We start from the raw sequence: 18,304 nt of genomic DNA, 5'->3' as shown, positions 1-18,304 counted from the left end.
AGACATCCCTAGTTGATACATGAGCTGCTCGAGCATACAAAACAGAATTTCATTTGAAGGTTTGGAGTTTAGCACATACAAATTACTTGGAACGGCCGGTAAATACAACATATAGTAAGGTATGGTGGACTCATATGGAATAACTTTGGGGTTTATGGAGTTTGGATGCACAAGCAGTATTACCGCTTAGTACAGGTGAAGGCTAGAAAAAGACTGGGAAGCGACCAACTGAGAGAGCGACAACAGTCATGAACATGCATTAACTTAATCAACACCGAGTGCAAGCATGAGTAGGATATAATCCACCATGAACATAAATATCCTGAAGGCTATGTTGATTTTGTTTCAACTACATGCGTGAACATGTGCCAAGTTGAGTCACTCAATTCATTTAAAGGAGGATACCACCCTATCATACCACATTACAACCATTTTAATAGCATGTTGGCACGCAAGGTAAACCATTATAAGCTCCTAGCTAATTAAACATGGCATAAGTAACTATAATCTCTAATTGTCATTGCAAACATGTTTATTCATAATAGGCTGAATCAGGAACAATGAACTCATCATATTTACAAAAACAAGAGAGGTCGAGTTCATACCAACTTCTCTTATCTTAATCAGTCCATCATATATCGTCATTGTTGCCTTTCACTTACACGACCGAATGGTGTGTATAATAATAATAGTGCACGTGCATTGGACTAAGATGGAGTCTGCAAGCATTCAATTCAAGGGAGAAGACAAGGTAATATGGGCTCTAAATTAAATAAACAATCATGCATATAAGAGCCACTAAGCATTTTCATTATGGTCCTCTCCTCTCGACCCCCAAAGGAAAGAAAAGAAATAAAACTGTTTACATGGGAAAGCTCCCAACAAGTAAAAGAAGAACGAGAAATATTTTTGGGTTTTCTTTTATTTATTACTACAAGCATGGGAAGTAAACTAACTAATTTTTTTTGGTTTTTCTTAAGGTTTATCAAACACACAAGAAGAAAACTAGAAAAAGAAATTAAACTAGCATGGTTAATACAATGAAAGAGTATGAGCACCGACAACTAGAACAATGTGTGAACATGAATGTAAAGTCGGTGAGAAATACGTACTCCCCCGAGCTTAGGCTTTTGGCCTAAGCTGGTCTATTGCCATGGAAAGCCTGGCTGATATCCGAAGTTATAACTGGGGTCGTACTGAGATGCAGCAGCCATTGCCTCCTGGGCTGCAGCATGGCGGCGAGCTGCTTCCGTCCTCCTCTCGTACTCGGTTGCCTCCTCCCTGGTTATAACATATCGTCCTTTTGCCTGATAATCAAAAAGGGTAGGAGCAGGGAGAGTAACATGGACAGCGTGACGTCTATCAAAGATTAGTCAATACTGGAGCAATTGTTCATTCCTCTCAAGAAAATGATGACTAACCATGGCATTATAATCTAAATAAGCGGGAAGAAACTCCCTATCACCCTCACGTGGAGGTATACCAAGATAATTAGCAACACGGGTTGCATAAATCCCTCCAAACAAATCTCCAGATAAACCATTATTATGCAACCTACGTGCAACAATTGCCCCCAAGTTGTAATCTTTATTACCTAATACAACACTCTTGAGGACGCAAAGATCAGGAACACACATGTGACATGCTTCATCCTTACTGTTAATGCATCTACCAATGAAGAGAGCAAAATAATGTATAGGAGGAAAATGAATGCTCCCTATGGTAGCTTGTGCTATATCTCTAGATTCTCCCACAGTGATACTAGAAAGAAAATCTTTATATTCAGATTTACAAGGTTCATTAACACTACCCCACTGTGGGAGTTTGCAAGCAGTAGTAAAATCTTCTAGGTCCATGGCATATGATTGATCATAAATATCAAATATGACACTTTGAGAATTACGTGAAGATGAAAATTTAAACCTTCTCACAAATGAATTAGTTAGATAGTAGTACTGAGGACACTTATCTTGCATGAAGTCCTCAAGATCGACATTACACACATATGTATCAAATTCATCCTTAATGCCTGCATTGACCATAAACTCTTCTGAAGGCCATTCACAAGGTCGCACATCAGCTTCCCTCGGTGGTTCATCATCTTGCTCACGCATATCTCACCTGGGTGCTTGCTTCCTTGAAGAACCACCTTGGTACATTTTCCTAGACATGTTTCTTCCTTTGAAAATTTTCTGAAATTTTTAGTAACTCAAAATAAAAGTGAATCAAACTCAGCAAAATTGATAGCAACTACTCCCTCAAGTGCCTAGAGTCTATATCATGCATTAGAATTGCCTGGGACCTCATAAATTTGACATGCAAGCTCAAGAACAGGGTCACCTAGGCAGCAAAAATTTGCAATGAAAAAAGCACTAGAACAAAAACTAATTGGACTAATGGAGGAGTCACATACCAAGCAACAATCTCCCAAGGCAGTTTTGTGAATGGAGATTTGAGCAAGGAGATTGAAAATCGCAGCAAAATGAGCTAGAACTCGTGCTTGAGCTGGATGGGGATTTTTTGGGAGGAAGATGGAGTGTGTGGGTGCAGGAATAAGTGGAGGGGGGCCACCGTGGGCCCACGAGGCACGGCGGCGCGCCCTGGACCCTCATGGCCAGGTGCTTGCCCCCCCCCCCCCGTGCTGTGTTCTTAGTGCCCAAAATCCTCAAATATTACATAAAAAATCATACTAAATTTGCAGGGCATTTGGAACACTTTTATTTTCAGGATATTTTTTATTGCATTGATAATTCAAAAAACAGACGGATAATACTATTTTTGCTTTTTTTATTCTAAATAACATAAAGTAAAAAGAGGGTACATAAGGTTGTGCCTCCTAGTTTCATCCATCTCATGATCATCAAAAGGAATCCACTAACAAGGTTGATCAAGTCTTGTTAACAAACTCATTCTGAATAACATGGAACCGGAGAAATTTCGAATAACACTAGGTTACCTCAACGGGGATATGAACATCGCCAACAATAAGAATATCATATTTTTTCCTTGACAGTATGAAGAGGAAATTCAAAACCTCCAATAATGATAGTTGGAATTTTTCCAATAGAATTGATGCTATGAACATGAGGTTGTTTCCTCGAAAAGTGTACCGTATGCTCATTACCATTAACATGAAAAGTGACATTGCCTTTGTTGCAATCAATAACAGCCCCTGCAGTATTCAAAAAGGGTCTACCAAGGATAATCAACATACTATCATCCTCGGGAATATCAAGAATAACAAAGTCCGTTAAGATACTGACATTTGCAACCACAATAGGCACATCCTCACAAATACCGATAAGCATAGCAGTTGATTTATCGGCCATTTGCAAAGGTATTTCAGTAGGTGTCAACTTATTCAATTCAAGTCTACGATATAAAGAGAGAGGCATAACACTAATACCGGCTAGAAGATCACATAAAGCAGTTTTAACATAATTTCTTTTAATGGAGCATAGTACAGTTGGTACCCCTGGATCTCCAAGTTTCTTAGGTATTCCACCTTTAAAAGTGTAATTACCAAGCATGGTGGAAATTTCAGCTTCCGGTATCTTTCTTTTATTTGTAATGATATCCTTCATATATTTAGCATAAGGGTTTACTTTAAGCATATCAGTTAAGCGCATACGTAAGAAGATAGGTCTAATCATTTCAGAAAAGCGCTCAAAATCCTCATCATCCTTTGTCTTAGATGGTTTAGGAGGAAAAGGCATGGGTTTCTGGACCCATGGTTCTCTTTCTTTACCGTGCTTCCTAGCAACAAAGTCTCTTTTATCATAACGTTGATTCTTTGATTGTGGGTTATCAAGACCAATAGCAGGTTCAATCTCTACATCATTGTTATTTCTAGGTTGAGCATCAACATGAACATTATCATTAACATTATCACTAGGTTCACCTGATTGTGTTTCAGCATCCGGGATAGAAATATCATTGGGATTCTCAGGTGTGTCTACAACACACTAGAAACATGCAAAGTCCTATCATTTTTCTTTTTCTTCTTTTTAAAAGGACTGGGTGCATCTAAATTATTTCTTCGAGAATCCTGCTCGATTCTTTTTTGACTATAAACAATAGGGTAAGACCCCACTGCTATTTTTATAAAATTAAAGGAACAAGGTACCAATTAGTCTACAAAGGTTCCTGAGTCATTCTACCAGTTCTAGTAGCCACTCTAACAGCAAAATCATGTTTATTATTTAATTCATGAAGCAAATCACTTTGAGCTTTAGTACTTGTTCAGCTTGAGTGGTAACCATAGAAGCACATTTGCTAATGAGTTTAAGCTCACCTTTAACTCTAGCCATATAATCACTCAAGCATTCTATCATGAAAGCATTACTATTTAATTCTCTACCAACATAAGCATTAAAACTTTCTTGCCTAGCCATAAAGTCATCAAATTCATCCAAACATTTGCTATGAAATTTAGTAGACGGGATTTCAACTTTATCATATCTATAGAGAGAATTTACCTTTACTACCTGTGTCGGGTTATCAAGACAATGTGTTTCTTTAACAGGCGGTATATTAAGACCATGTATTTCTTCAATAGGAGGTAAATTCTTAACATCCTCATCTTTAATACCTTTTTCTTTCATTGATTTCTTTGCCTCTTGCATATCTTCAGGACTAAGAAATAGAACACCCCTCTTCTTCGGAGTTGGTTTAGGAATAGGAGTTGGCTCAATTGGCTCAGGAATTGGCTCAGGAAGAGTCCAATTATTTTCATTAGTCAACATACTATTCAATAACAATTCAGCTTGGTCGACTGTTCTTTCCCTGAAAACATAACCAGCACAACTACCCAAGTGGTCCTTGGAAGCATCGGTTAGTCCATTATAAAAGATATCAAGTATTTCATTTTTCTTAAGAGGATGATTGGGCAAAGCATTAAGTAATCGGAGAAGCCTCCCCCAAGCTTGTGGGAGACTCTCTTCTTCGATTTGCACAAAATTTTATATTTCCCACAAGGCAGCTTGTTTCTTATGAGCAGTGAAATATTTAGCAGAGAAGTAATAAATCATATCCTGGGGACTACGCACGCAACCAGGATCAAGAGAATTAAACCAAGTTTTAGCATCACCCTTTAATGAGAATGGAAATATCTTAAGGATATAATAATAGCGAGACTTCTCATCATTAGTGAACAAGGTGTCTATATCATTCAACTTGGTAAGATGTGCCACAACAGTTTCAGATTCATTGGCATAAAAAGGATCAGATTCAACCAAAGTAATTATCTTAGGATCAACAGAGAATTCATAATCCTTATCAGTAACAAAGATAGGTGAAGTAGCAAAAGTAGGGTCATATTTCATTCTAGCATTCAGAGTTTTCTGTTTAAGTTTAGCTAGTAATTTCTTAAGATCAGATCTATCATTGCAAGCAAAAAGATCTCTAGCAGTTTCTTCATCCATGACATAACCCTCAGGAACAACAGGCAATTCATACTTAGGGGGAGAACCTTCATCATCACTATCATCAATGATTTCATCTTCAATAATTTCATTCTCTATAACCCTAGCAAGTTGTTCATCAAGATATACACCTAATGGCACAGTAGTATCAAGCATAGAAGTAGTTTCATCATGAGTATCATGCATAGCAGAAGTGGCTTCATCGATAACATGCGACATATCAGAATTTATAGCAGCAGTAGGTTTAGGTGTCGCAAGCTTACTCAAAACAGAAGGAGAATCTAGTGCAAAGCTAGATGGCAGTTCCTTACCTCTCCTCATAGTTGAGGGAAAAATCTTAGTTCTTTCGTCTTTCAAGTTCCTCATAGTGACCATCTGATATAAATCCCAAGTGACTCAAAGAATAGAGCTATGCTCCCCGGCAATGGCGCCAGAAAATAGTCTTGATAACCCACAAGTATAGGGGAACGCAACAGTTTTCGAGGGTAGAGTATTCAACCCAAATTTATTGATTCGACACAAGGGGAGCCAAAGAATATTCTCAAGTATTAGCAGTTGAGTTGTCAATTCAACCACACCTGGATAACTTAGTATCTGCAACAAAGTATTTAGTAGCAAAGTAGTATGATAGTAGCAGTAACAGTAGCAAAAGTAACAGTAGAACTTTTGTAGAAATTATAATAGTAGCAACGGAAAAGTAAATAAGCAAAGCACAATATGTGAAAAGCTCGTAGGCATTGGATCAGTGATGGATAATTATGTCGGATGCGATTCATCATGTAATAGTTATAACATAGGGTGACACAAAACTAGCTCTAGTTCATCAATGTAATGGAGGCATGTATTCTGAATATAGTCATACATGCTTATGGAAAAGAACTTGCATGACATCTTTTGTCCTACCCTCTCGTGGCAGCGGGGTCCTAATGGAAACTAAGGGATATTAAGGCCTCCTTTTAATAGAGTACCAGACCAAAGCATTAACACATAGTGAATACATGAACTCCTCAAACTACGGTCATCATCGAGAAGTATCCCGATTTTTGTCACTTAGGGGTTGTCGGATCATAACATATAATAGGTGACTATAGACTTGCAAGATAGGATCAAGAACTCACATATATTCATGAAAACATAATAGGTTTAGGTCTGAAATCATGGCAATCGGTCCCTAGTGACAAGCATTAAGCATAGCAAAGTCATAGCAACATCAATCTCAGAACATAGTGGATACTAGGGATCAAACCCTAACAAAACTAACTTGATTACAAGGTAAATCTCATCCAACCCATCACCGTCCAGCAAGCCTACGATGGAATTACTCAAGCACGGCGGTGAGCATCATGAAATCGGTGATGGAGGATGGTTGATGATGACGACGGCGATGAATCCCCCTCTCCGGAGCCCCGAACGGACTCCAGATCAGCTTCCCGAGAGAGATTAGGGCTTGGCGGCGGCTCCGTATCGTAAAAACGCATGAAACTTTCTCTCTGTTTTTTTCTCCATGAAAGAGAATATATGGAGTTGGAGTTGAGGTCGGTGGACGTCCAGGGGGCCCACGAGGCAGGGGCGCGCCCCCCACCCTCGTGGACAGGGTGTGGCCCCCTGACGCTATTTAGTTCGCCAATATTTTTTATTAATTCTGAAAAGTTGCTCCGTAGATTTCCAGGACATTCCGAGAACTTTTATTTCTGCACAAAATAACACCATGGCAGTTCTGCTGAAAACAGCGTCAGTCCGGGTTAGTTTCATTCAAATCATGTAAGTTAGAGTCCAAAACAAGGGCAAAAGTGTTTGGAAAAGTAGATACGTTGGAGACGTATCAGTAGGTACGAGGGACTTGGAGTGTAGCCTCCTACTGGATTGATACCTTGGTTCTCAAAACTGAGGGAAATACTTACGCTACTTTGCTGCATCACCCTTTCCTCTTAATGGGAAAAACCAACGCATGCTCAAGATGTAGCATACATCAGCAAGAGATCTTCATGCACATGAGTGTGATTGATATGTCTCCGTCGTATCTATAATTTTTGATTGTTCCATGCCAATATTATTCAACTTTCATATACTTTTGGCAACATTTTATTCTGTTTTTTGGGACTAACACATTGATCCAGTGCCCAATGCCAGTTCCTGTTTGTTGCATGTTTTATGTTTCGCAGGAAAACCATATCAAATGGAATCCAAACGGGATAAAACGGACGGAGAATTATTTTGGAATATTTGGGATTTTCCAGAGGAAGAATCAATGCGAAACGGTGTCTGAGGTGGCCACGAGACAGAGGGGCGCGCCCTCCCCCCTGGTCGTGCCAGGCACTCTCGTGGGCCACCTGCAAGGCGGTTGACGCTCTTCTTTTTCCGCAAGAAAGCTAATTTTATGAGAAAAATCTGGGCGAAAGATTCAGCCCAATCGGAGTTACGGATCTCCGGATATAAAAGAAACAGTGAAGGGATAGAATCAGGGAACGCAAAAACAGAGAGATAGATCCAATCTCGGAGGGGCTCTCGCCCCTCCCATGCCATGGGAGCCAAGGACCAGAGAGGAAACCCTTCTCCCATCTAGGGAGAAGGTCAAGGAGGAAGAAGAAGAAGGGGGCCCCTCTCCCCCTTGCTTCTGGTGGCGCCGGAACGCTGTCGGGGGCCATCATCATCACCGCGATCTTCACCAACACCTCCTCCATCTTCACAACCATCTCCATCACCTTCCCCCATCCATATCCAACGGTCCACTCTCCCGCAACCCGCTGTACCCTCTACTTGAACATGGTGCTTTATGCTTCATATTACTATCTAATGATGTGTTGCCATCCTATGATGTCTGAGTAGATTTTCGTTGTCCTACCGGTGATTGATGAATTGCTATGATTGGTTTGAGTTGCATGTTTTATTATTGGTGCTGTCCTATTGTGCCCTCCGTGTCGCGCAAGCGTGAGGGATTCCTGCTGTAGGGTTTGCAATATGTTCATGATTTGCTTATAGTGGGTTGCTTGAGTGACAGAAGCATAAACCCGAGTAAGTAGGTTGTTTGCGTATGGGATAAAGGGGACTTGATACTTTAATGCTATGGTTGGGTTTTACCTTAATGATCTTTAGTAGTTGTGGATGCTTGCTAGAGTTCCAATCATAAGTGCATATGATCCAAGAAGAGAAAGTATGTTAGCTTATGCCTCTCCCTCAAATAGAATTGCAATAGTGATTACCGGTCTAGTAACATAGTCAATTGATTAGGGACAATTTCACAACTCCTACCACCACTTTTCCACACTCACTATATTTACTTTATTACATCTTTATCTAAACAGCCCCTACTTTTTATTTATGTGTTCTATATTATCTTGCAAACCTATCCAACAACACCTACAATGTACTTCTAGTTTCATACTTGTTCTAGGTAAAGCGAACACTAAGCGTGCGTAGAGTCGTATCAGTGGCAGATAGGACTTGAGAGGATATTTGTTCTACCTTTAGCTCCTCGTCGGGTTCGACACTCTTACTTATCGAAAAAGGCTACAACTATCTCGTATACTTGCGGGTTATCAAGACCTTTTTCTGGCACCGTTGCCGGGGAGTCATAGCGTGGGGTGAATATTCTTATGTGCGCTTGTTTGCTTTATCACTAAGTAATTTTTATTTGCTGTTCTTAGTTGTTCTCTATATTTAGTTATGGATATGGAACACGAAATACAAAAAAAATTAGGTGTACTTTCTGCTCGTGGAGATGGGGAACCACCTAAACCCCTCGATGATCATTATGTGAAAAATATTATGTACTACTTTGATAATACTGAGAAAACCCTATTCAAATTTATAATGGGAGTAACACTGGATCAATGTGAATACTTTAGGTATTATCGCTTGACACAAAAAGGGAGACTATTATGGGATCAAATTAATATGTTGCGTTGGTATGCCCGGGATCTATGCTTGAGATATGATATTACTTGTTGCTCTAGGATGAAGGCTCCACACCTTCCCTTTTCATGCAAATTTAGTGATAATGAAACCTTAGCTTCTTATGCTAGAGGTATATATATGATTACAATGATGTTGAACAAATTGAAGAATTTGTTGCTTTTAAGGCTGCTTATGAAATTGAATCTTTGTTTGAAGAGTATGAAGCTTTAGATGATGATGTTTATAGGCCTGAAAATTATGCTATATTGAGATATTGCTATGAAAATTATGAATACAATTAAAATATTAATGCATTTATTGAGAAAGTCTCTGCTGTCCAAGAAGAGAACAATATTTTGCAGGAAGCTATGGAAGAAGAAATTGATGAAACTGTGAGTTCATTGGATGAAAAAGATGAGGAGGAGAGCGAAGAACAAAAGGAGGAAGAGCGGATTGATCACCCGTGCCCACCTTCTAATCAGCGTAACTCTTCAACTCATACATTGTTTAATTCCCCTTCGTGCTTACCGAAGGATGATTGCTATGATGATTGTTATGATCTCGTTGATTCTCTTGAAATATCCCTTTTTGATGATGCTTGCTATGCTTGTGGCCAAGATGCCAATATGAATTATGCTTATGGAGATGAACTTGCTATAGTTCCTTATGTTAAACATGAAGTTGTTGCTATTGCACCCACGCATGATAGTCCTATTATCTTTTTGAATTCTCCCTACTACACTATATCGGAGAAGTTTGTGCTTATTAAGGATTATATTGATGGGTTGCGTTTTACTACTATACATGATGATTTTGATAGATATAATATGCATGTGCTTGCTGCTCCTACTTGCAATTATTATGAGAGAGGAACTACTTCTCCGTCTCTTTATGTTTCCAATATGATAAAATTGCAAGAAAATGTTTATACTATGCATTGGCCTTTACTTTGTGTGCATGAATTGTTCTTTTATGACATGCCAATGCATAGAAAGAGAGTTAGACTTCGTTTTTGCTTGATACATGTTACTTTGTGCTCACTACTAAATTACAAATCATTGTCAATTAAAATTGGCTTTGATATACCTTGGGATCCGGGTGGATTCATTACTTGAGCACTAAATGCCTAGCTTAATGGCTTTAAAGAAAGTGTTGCTAGGGAGAAAACCCAGAAGTTTTAGAGAGCCATTTATTTCTTTTGAGTGCTTTTATATAGTTTAAAAACAACAAAAAATAAAGGGGGGAACCCAAAACTTTTCAAAAAGGAAAGTGAAAGTGAGAGAGACAAGCGTTGTTGAAGTGGGAGAGCTCCTTGAAATTTGTTCATGCTCACGGAAACTTTGTGAATCTTGATTACATAAATTTTTCAACAAAAATAATTATCCCCTTGTACAATTCCATTGTATTATAAAAATAATGTGCCAAGGTTTGCCTTTAGGATGTTTACAATGCTTGTTGGTTTGTACGGTGCAGGACAGAAACTTTGGCTGTAGTGCGCGATTTTACACTTTTAACTGGAACGTCAAATGGTTCTGATTCTTTTTGCACTATATTTATGTACAAATTCTTTATTTTTATAATTGTGGTAGAATTTTTGGGGTACCATAAGTATGGTGAATGTTCAGATTGCTACAGACTGTTCTGTTTTTGATAGATTCTGTTTTTGATGCATAGTTTACTTGTTTTGATGAAACTATCAATTTCTATCAGTGGATTAAGCCATGAAAAAGCCATATTACAATAGACACAATGCAAAAACAAAATATAAATTGGTTTGCAACAGTACTTAGAGTAGTGATTTGCTTTATTATACTAATGGATCTTACCGGGTTTTCTGTTGAAGTTTTGTGTGGATGAAGTGTCTAATCGAGGATGTCTCAATATGAGGAAAAGGAAGAGAGGCAAGAGCTCAAGCTTGGGGATGCCCGAGGCACCCCAACTAAATATTCAAGGAGACTCAAGCGTCTAAGCTTGGGGATGCCCCAGAAGGCATCCCCTCTTTCTTCAACAAGTATTGGTATGTTTTCGGATTCGTTTTGTTCATGTGATATGTGCAACCTTGGAGCATCTTTTGCATTTAGTTTTCATTTTTCTTTTATGCACCATGCTGGTATGAGATAGTCCTTGGTTGATTTATAGAACGCTCTTTGCACCTCACTTAAATCTTTTGAGTATGGCTTTATAGAATGCTTCATGTGCTTCACTTATATCATTTGAAGTTTGGATTGCCTGTTTCTCTTCACATAGAAAACCTCCATTTGTAGAATGCTCTTTTGCTTCACTTATATTTGTTAGAGCATGAGCATATCTTTTGTACAAAGAATTAAACTCTCTTGCTTCACTTATATCAATTTAGAGAGATGACAGGAATTGGTCATTCACATGGTTAGTCATAAAATCCTACATAAAACTTGTAGATCGCTGAATATGATATGTTTGATTCCTTGCAATAGTTTTGTGATATAAAGATGGCGATATTAGAGTCATGCTAGTGGGTAGTTGTGGATTGTAGAAACACTTGTGTTGAGGTTTGCAAGTCCCGTAGCATGCACGTATGGTAACCGTTGTGTGACAAATTTGAAGCATGGGGTGTTTCTTTGATTGTCTTCCTTATGAGTGGCGGTCGGGGACGAGCGATGGTCTTTTCCTACCAATCTATCCCCCTAGGGGCATGCGTAGTAGTACTTTGCTTCGAGGGCTAATAAACTTTTGCAATAAGTATATGAGTTCTTTATGACTAATGTGAGTCCATGGATTATACGCACTTTTACCTGTCCATCATTGCTAGCCTCTTCGGTACCGTGCATTGACCTTTCTCACCTCGAGAGTCGGTGCAAACTTCGCCGGTGCATCCAAATCCCGTGATATGATACACTATATCACAAATAAGCCTCATTATATCTTCCTCAAAACAGCCACCATACCTACCTACCATGGCATTTCCATAGCCATTCCGAGATATATTGCCATGCAACTTCCATCATCATCATATACATGACTTGATCATTTATTGTCATATTGCTTTGCATGATCGTAAGATAGCTAGCATGATGTTGATATCATTGCTATGCTAGATCATTGCACATCCCGGTACACCGACGGAAGCATTCATATAGAGTCATATCTTTGTTCCAGTATCGAGTTGTAATATTGAGTTGTAAGTAAATAAAAGTGTGATGATCATCATTATAGAGCATTGCCCCATGAAAAAAAAGGAAAAAAGAAAAAAAAGGAAAGGCCAAAGAAGCCTAAATAAAAAAAGGGGGCCAAAGAATCCCACTGAGAAAAGGAAAAAAGGAAAAAAAGAAAAGAAAAGGGGCAATGTTACTATCCTTTTACCACACTTGTGCTTCAGAGTAGCACCATGTTCTTCATATAGAGAGTCTCCTATGTTGTCACTTTCATATACTAGTGGGAATTTTCATTATAGAACTTGGCTTGTATATTCCAATGATGGGCTTCCTCAAATGCCCTAGGTATTCATGAGCAAGCAAGTTGGATGCACACCCACTTAGTTTTCAGTTTGAGCTTTCATACACTTGTAGCTCTAGTGCATCCGTTGCATGGCAATCCCTACTCCTCGCATTGACATCAATTGATGGGCATCTCCATAGCCCGTTGATTAGCCGCATCGATGTGAGACTTTCTCCCTTTTTGTCTTCTCCACATAACCTCCATCATCATATTCTATTCCACCTATAGTGCTATATCCAAGGCTTGCGCTCATGTATTGCGTGAGGATTGAAAAAGCTGAAGCGCGTTAAAAAGTATGAACCAATTGCTTGGCTTGTCATCGGGGTTGTGCATGATGGGAGCATTTTGTGTGACGAAAATGAAGCATGGCCAAACTATATGATTTTGTAGGGATAAACTTGCTTTGGCCTTGTTGTTTTGAAAAGACATGATTGCTTTATTAGTACGCTCGAAGTATTATTGTTTTTATGTCAAATCACTCGTGTCTTAATATTCATGCCATGATTAGACATATGATCAAGATTATGCTAGCTAGCATTCCACATCAAAAATTATCTTTTTTATCATTTACCTACTCGAGGACGAGCAGGAATTAAGCTTGGGGATGCTGATACGTCTCCGTCGTATCTATAATTTTTGATTGTTCCATGCCAATATTATTCAACTTTCATATACTTTTGGCAACATTTTATACTACTTTTTGGGACTAACATATTGATCCAGTGCCCAGTGCCCGTTCCTGTTTGTTGCATGTTTTATGTTTCGCAGGAAACCCATATCAAACGGAATCCAAACGGGATAAAAACGGACGGAGAACTATTTGTAATATTTGGGATTTTCCGGAGGAAGAATCAACGCGAAACGGTGTCTGAGGTGGCCACGAGACAGGGGGGCGCGCCAGTCACTCTCGTGGGCCACCCGCAAGGCGGTTGACGCTCTTCTTTTGCCACAATAAATCTAATTTTATGAGAAAAATCTGGGCAAAAGATTCACCCCAATTGGAGTTACGGATCTCCAGATATAAAAGAAACAGTGAAGGGGCAGAATCAGGGAACGTAGAAACAGAGAGATAGATCCAATCTCGGAGGGGCTCTCGCCCCTCCCACGCCATGGGAGCCATGGACCAGAGGGAAAACCCTTCTCCCATCTAGGGAGAAGGTCAAGGAAGAAGAAGAAGAAGGGGGCCCCTCTCCCCCTTGCTTCCGGTGGCGCCGGAACGCTACCGGGGGCCATCATCATCACCGCGATCTTCACCAACACCTCCGCCATCTTCACCAACATCTTCATCACCTTCCCCCATCTATATCCAGCGGTCCACTCCCCCGCTACCCGTTGTACCCTCTACTTGAACATGGTGATTTATGCTTCATATTATTATCCAATGATTCGTTGCCATCCTATGATGTCTGAGTAGATTTTCGTTTTCCAACCGGTGATTGATGAATTGCTATAATTGGTTTGAGTTGCATGTTTTATTATTGGTGCTATCCTATTGTGCCCTCCGTGTCGCGTAAGCGTGAGGGATTCCCGCTGTAGGGTTTGCAATATGTTCATGATTTGCTTATAGTGGGTTGCTTGAGTGACAGAAGCATAAAACCGAGTAAGTAGGTTGTTTGCGTATGGGATAAAGGGGACTTGATAATTTAATGCTATGGTTGGGTTTTACCTTAATAATCTTTAGTAGTTGCGGATGCTTGCTAGAGTTCCAATCATAAGTGCATATGATCCAAGAAGAGAAAGTATGTTAGCTTATGCCTCTCCCTCAAATAGAATTGCAATAGTGATTACCGGTCTAGTAACATAGTGAATTGCTTAGGGACAATTTCACAACTCCTACCACCACTTTTCCACACTCACTATATTTACTTTATTACATCTTTATCTAAACAGCCCCTACTTTTTATTTACGTGCTCTTTATTATCTTGCAAACCTATCCAACAACACCTACAAAGTACTTCTAGTTTCATACTTGTTCTAGGTAAAGCGAACACTAAGCGTGCGTAGAGTCGTATCAGTGGCAGATAGGACTTGAGAGGATATTTGTTCTACCTTTAGCTCCTCGTTGGGTTCGACACTCTTACTTATCAAAAGAGGCTACAACTATCCCGTATACTTGCGGGTTATCAGTGATGCATATACTTACCTTGTGGTCTTGAGCTAGCTTTGGAAGGGATGAACTTGAGTAAACAAGGTTAGACAATCACAGAAACATCTACTAAGCAGAGCAAGAGCAGTAAACCACAAGAATACCAAGATTTGGGATGACATGTATAGAGTGAGTACTAGGTACTCTATTTGAGTGTAGACACGTCCCCAAAGGTAAAGATATGCAAAGAATTTTAAGATTTTCTTCCCTTAGATGTCTTGCTCCCCCTGAATCTTATAATGGATATTGGGAGAAGATAGGGAATAGAAAATCAAAGCAAAGCAAACATAAAACACAATAAACATGTCTTTCCCATCTAAAGACATGTAACTTCTCTCATCTTTGAATATCAAGCATCTTGGGTCTTTCTCTTGAAAAGAATGTCTCTCTCCCCCTGTTGCTCTCTCTCTCCCTGTTGGAGTAATTAAGCTTTGATGTGAACTCTCTCTCCCCCTTTGACATCAATTTCCATGAAGGGTCTTCTGGAGTGTGAGTCAAAATAGGTTTGGTCCTTGAGTCACAGAGCAAAGCAGCATACAGAATATGATGCTAGTAGAGGATAAGAATCATCGAGTGGAACTGGAACAAAATGTGTAGAATGCAAATGATGGAGTGATTTTAGAACATTGAAATTGGCTACACCGAGTTGATTACTTCGGTGGCACCAAAAAAATTCGGTTTGACCAAAAGAAGCAAACCGGTTTGTCCGAGTTCATCACAGAGAAAATACACTAGTCACCTCAGCTCACTAAGCGAGTAAGATCTCACAAGGATTTGCAATGAATTGGGTGCAGAGAAATGCAGAACAGAAATAAAAGACAAATAGTCTAGATGAAGTTTTTTTGAAAGGGGAACAAATATGCGTGAGACAAAATGCAATAACAAGGAGAAACACTAGATAACTTCATCTAGAATAGGTCGGCGACAAAGTCACCTATGTTAGAGTATATTGACTTAGGAGTCAAGTGAGGACACTTGATCATAGGTCATACTCATCGTTTAAGCTCAAAATGGGGTTCCCATTTTTCGTTTAAGCATCTTGATGTATTCACATCTTGTTGAGTTGCTTTGACCCATGTCTTGGTGTAAAGCTTCTCTAAGATGGAATAACTTACCTTGAGTGGTGGTGTTGATCTTGATCATGTAGTTGAACTTTTGTGGGATGCTCAATGTTGATGTAGTTCATTTGGAGCACCACTTGTAATTGGAGTTCATCTTCCTACATGAGTTATCATTGCAAGGAAGAGCACTTGTGTATCCGAAATGACAATCATGAAATTTTACTTAGAAATCTGTCAAAGGATATATTTGAAAGGTTTCAAGCTTCCTTGTCTTCAACCACCGTAAAGTAGAGACTTGGTGATGTTGAGATTGCTCAATACATGAGTGAGTTGCAATCTCATAGATTTAGACCCATCCAAGTACCTACAAGGATTAGATAACATGCAAGGGTGCAAATGTATCCAAGATATATGATTATCATCATAAGAGAAATATCAAGGAATAGTCACAGGCTCATGTCTTGCATGTATCTAAATGGAGTTCATACTCCAAGTTTGAGGCATCAATGATGTTCAATTCACCTCTGAACCTGAAAAACACTTTCTCATCAAGTGGTTTCGTGAAAATATCGGCCAATTGCTTTTCGGTGCGAACATGCTTAAGGTTAATACCACCCTTAGCAACATTATCTCGAATGAAATGATGACGAACTTCAATATGCTTAGTTCGAGAGTGTTGCACGGGATTGTGAGCAATCTTAATAGCACTTTCATTGTCACAAAGCAAAGGAACATATTTCACATATATCCCATAATCTTTAAGAGTTTGGGTCATCCAAAGCAATTGAGCACAACATGACCCGTCGGCAATGTATTCCGCTTCGGCGGTGGATAAGGATACCGAGTTTTGTTTCTTGGAGGACCAAGACACAAGAGATCTACCAAGAAATTGACAAGTACCCGAAGTGGACTTTCTATCAACCTTGTCACCGGCATAGTCTGAGTCGGAGTAGCCAACAAGATTAAAAGAGGCCCTCTTTGGATACCATATGTCAAAGTTTGGTGTATGTATTAAGTATCTCACTATCCTCTTCACGGACTTAAGATGACACTCTTTAGGGGCCGCTCGATATCATGCACACATGCACACGCTTAGCATAATATTGGGATGAGAGGCACATAGATATAATAATGAACCAATCATAGAGCGATAAACCTTTTGATTAACGGGTTCACCATCTTTGGTCAAGTCAAGATGTCCACTAGTAGGCATGGGTGTACTCATACCTTTGCATTCTTGCATATTGAACTTCTGGAACAAGTCATTGGTATACTTTGTTTGAGAGACAAAGGTACCTTCCTTAGTTTGCTTGATTTGCAAACAAGGAAAGAACTTGATTTCACTCATCATAGACATCTCAAACTTCTCCAACATAACCTTCCCAAACTTCTCACTAAAATGAGGGTTAGTTGATCCAAATATAATATCATCAACATAGATTTGGCACACAAATAATTCTCCATCATCCCTTTTAGTGAAAAGAGTAGAATCAATTTTTCCAATCTCAAAGCCTTTTTCAATAAGGAACTTGGTCAAGCATTTATACCAAGCTCTAGGAGCTTGTTTAAGACCATAAAGAGCTTTGTGAAGTTTGTAAACATGATTGGGTTTCTTAGGATTAACAAAGCAGGGAGGTTGTTTAACATAAACTTCCTCCTCAATTTCACCATTTAGAAAAGCACTTTTAATGTCCATTTGGTATAAAGTGATATCATGGTGATTAGCATAGGCAAGTAAGATGCAATGGACTCAAGTCTAGCAACGGGGGCATATGTCTCACCATAGTCCATACCTTCGACTTGAGTGTAGCCTTGGGCGACGAGACATGCTTTGTTGCGAACTACTTGTTCATCTTCACCTTGCTTGTTGCAAAACACCCATTTGGTACTGATGATGTTGTGGTGGTTGTTGGGCTTCTCGACCAATGTGCATAGTTGGTTTCTCTCAAAGTTGTGTAGTTCTTCGTGCATGGCGTTTATCTAATCTGGATCTTCCAATGCTTCTTCAACCTTCATTGGTTCAATGCTAGAGATGAATGAATAATGTTCATAAAAGTTAGCCAAACAAGATTTAGAGCGAGTGATTCTCCCGGTTTGGATATCATTGTAGATTTGCTCGACGGGATGGTCTCTAGCAACTCTTTTCCAAACTCGTGATAGATTTTGCTTTGATCGGGGTGGAACATCTTCTTCATCATCTCGTTCTTGTTCTTGGCCTTCATCATTGTTGGCATTGTCGTTCTCTCGTCGTGGTGGAGAAGGAGGTTGATGAGGTTCATCTTGGTGTACTTCCTCGTTTTCTTCA

Source organism: Triticum aestivum, chromosome 4B (genome assembly GCF_018294505.1).
Source record: "Triticum aestivum cultivar Chinese Spring chromosome 4B, IWGSC CS RefSeq v2.1, whole genome shotgun sequence".
Lineage (NCBI taxonomy): Eukaryota > Viridiplantae > Streptophyta > Magnoliopsida > Poales > Poaceae > Triticum > Triticum aestivum.
This window is presented reverse-complemented; position numbering follows the sequence as displayed.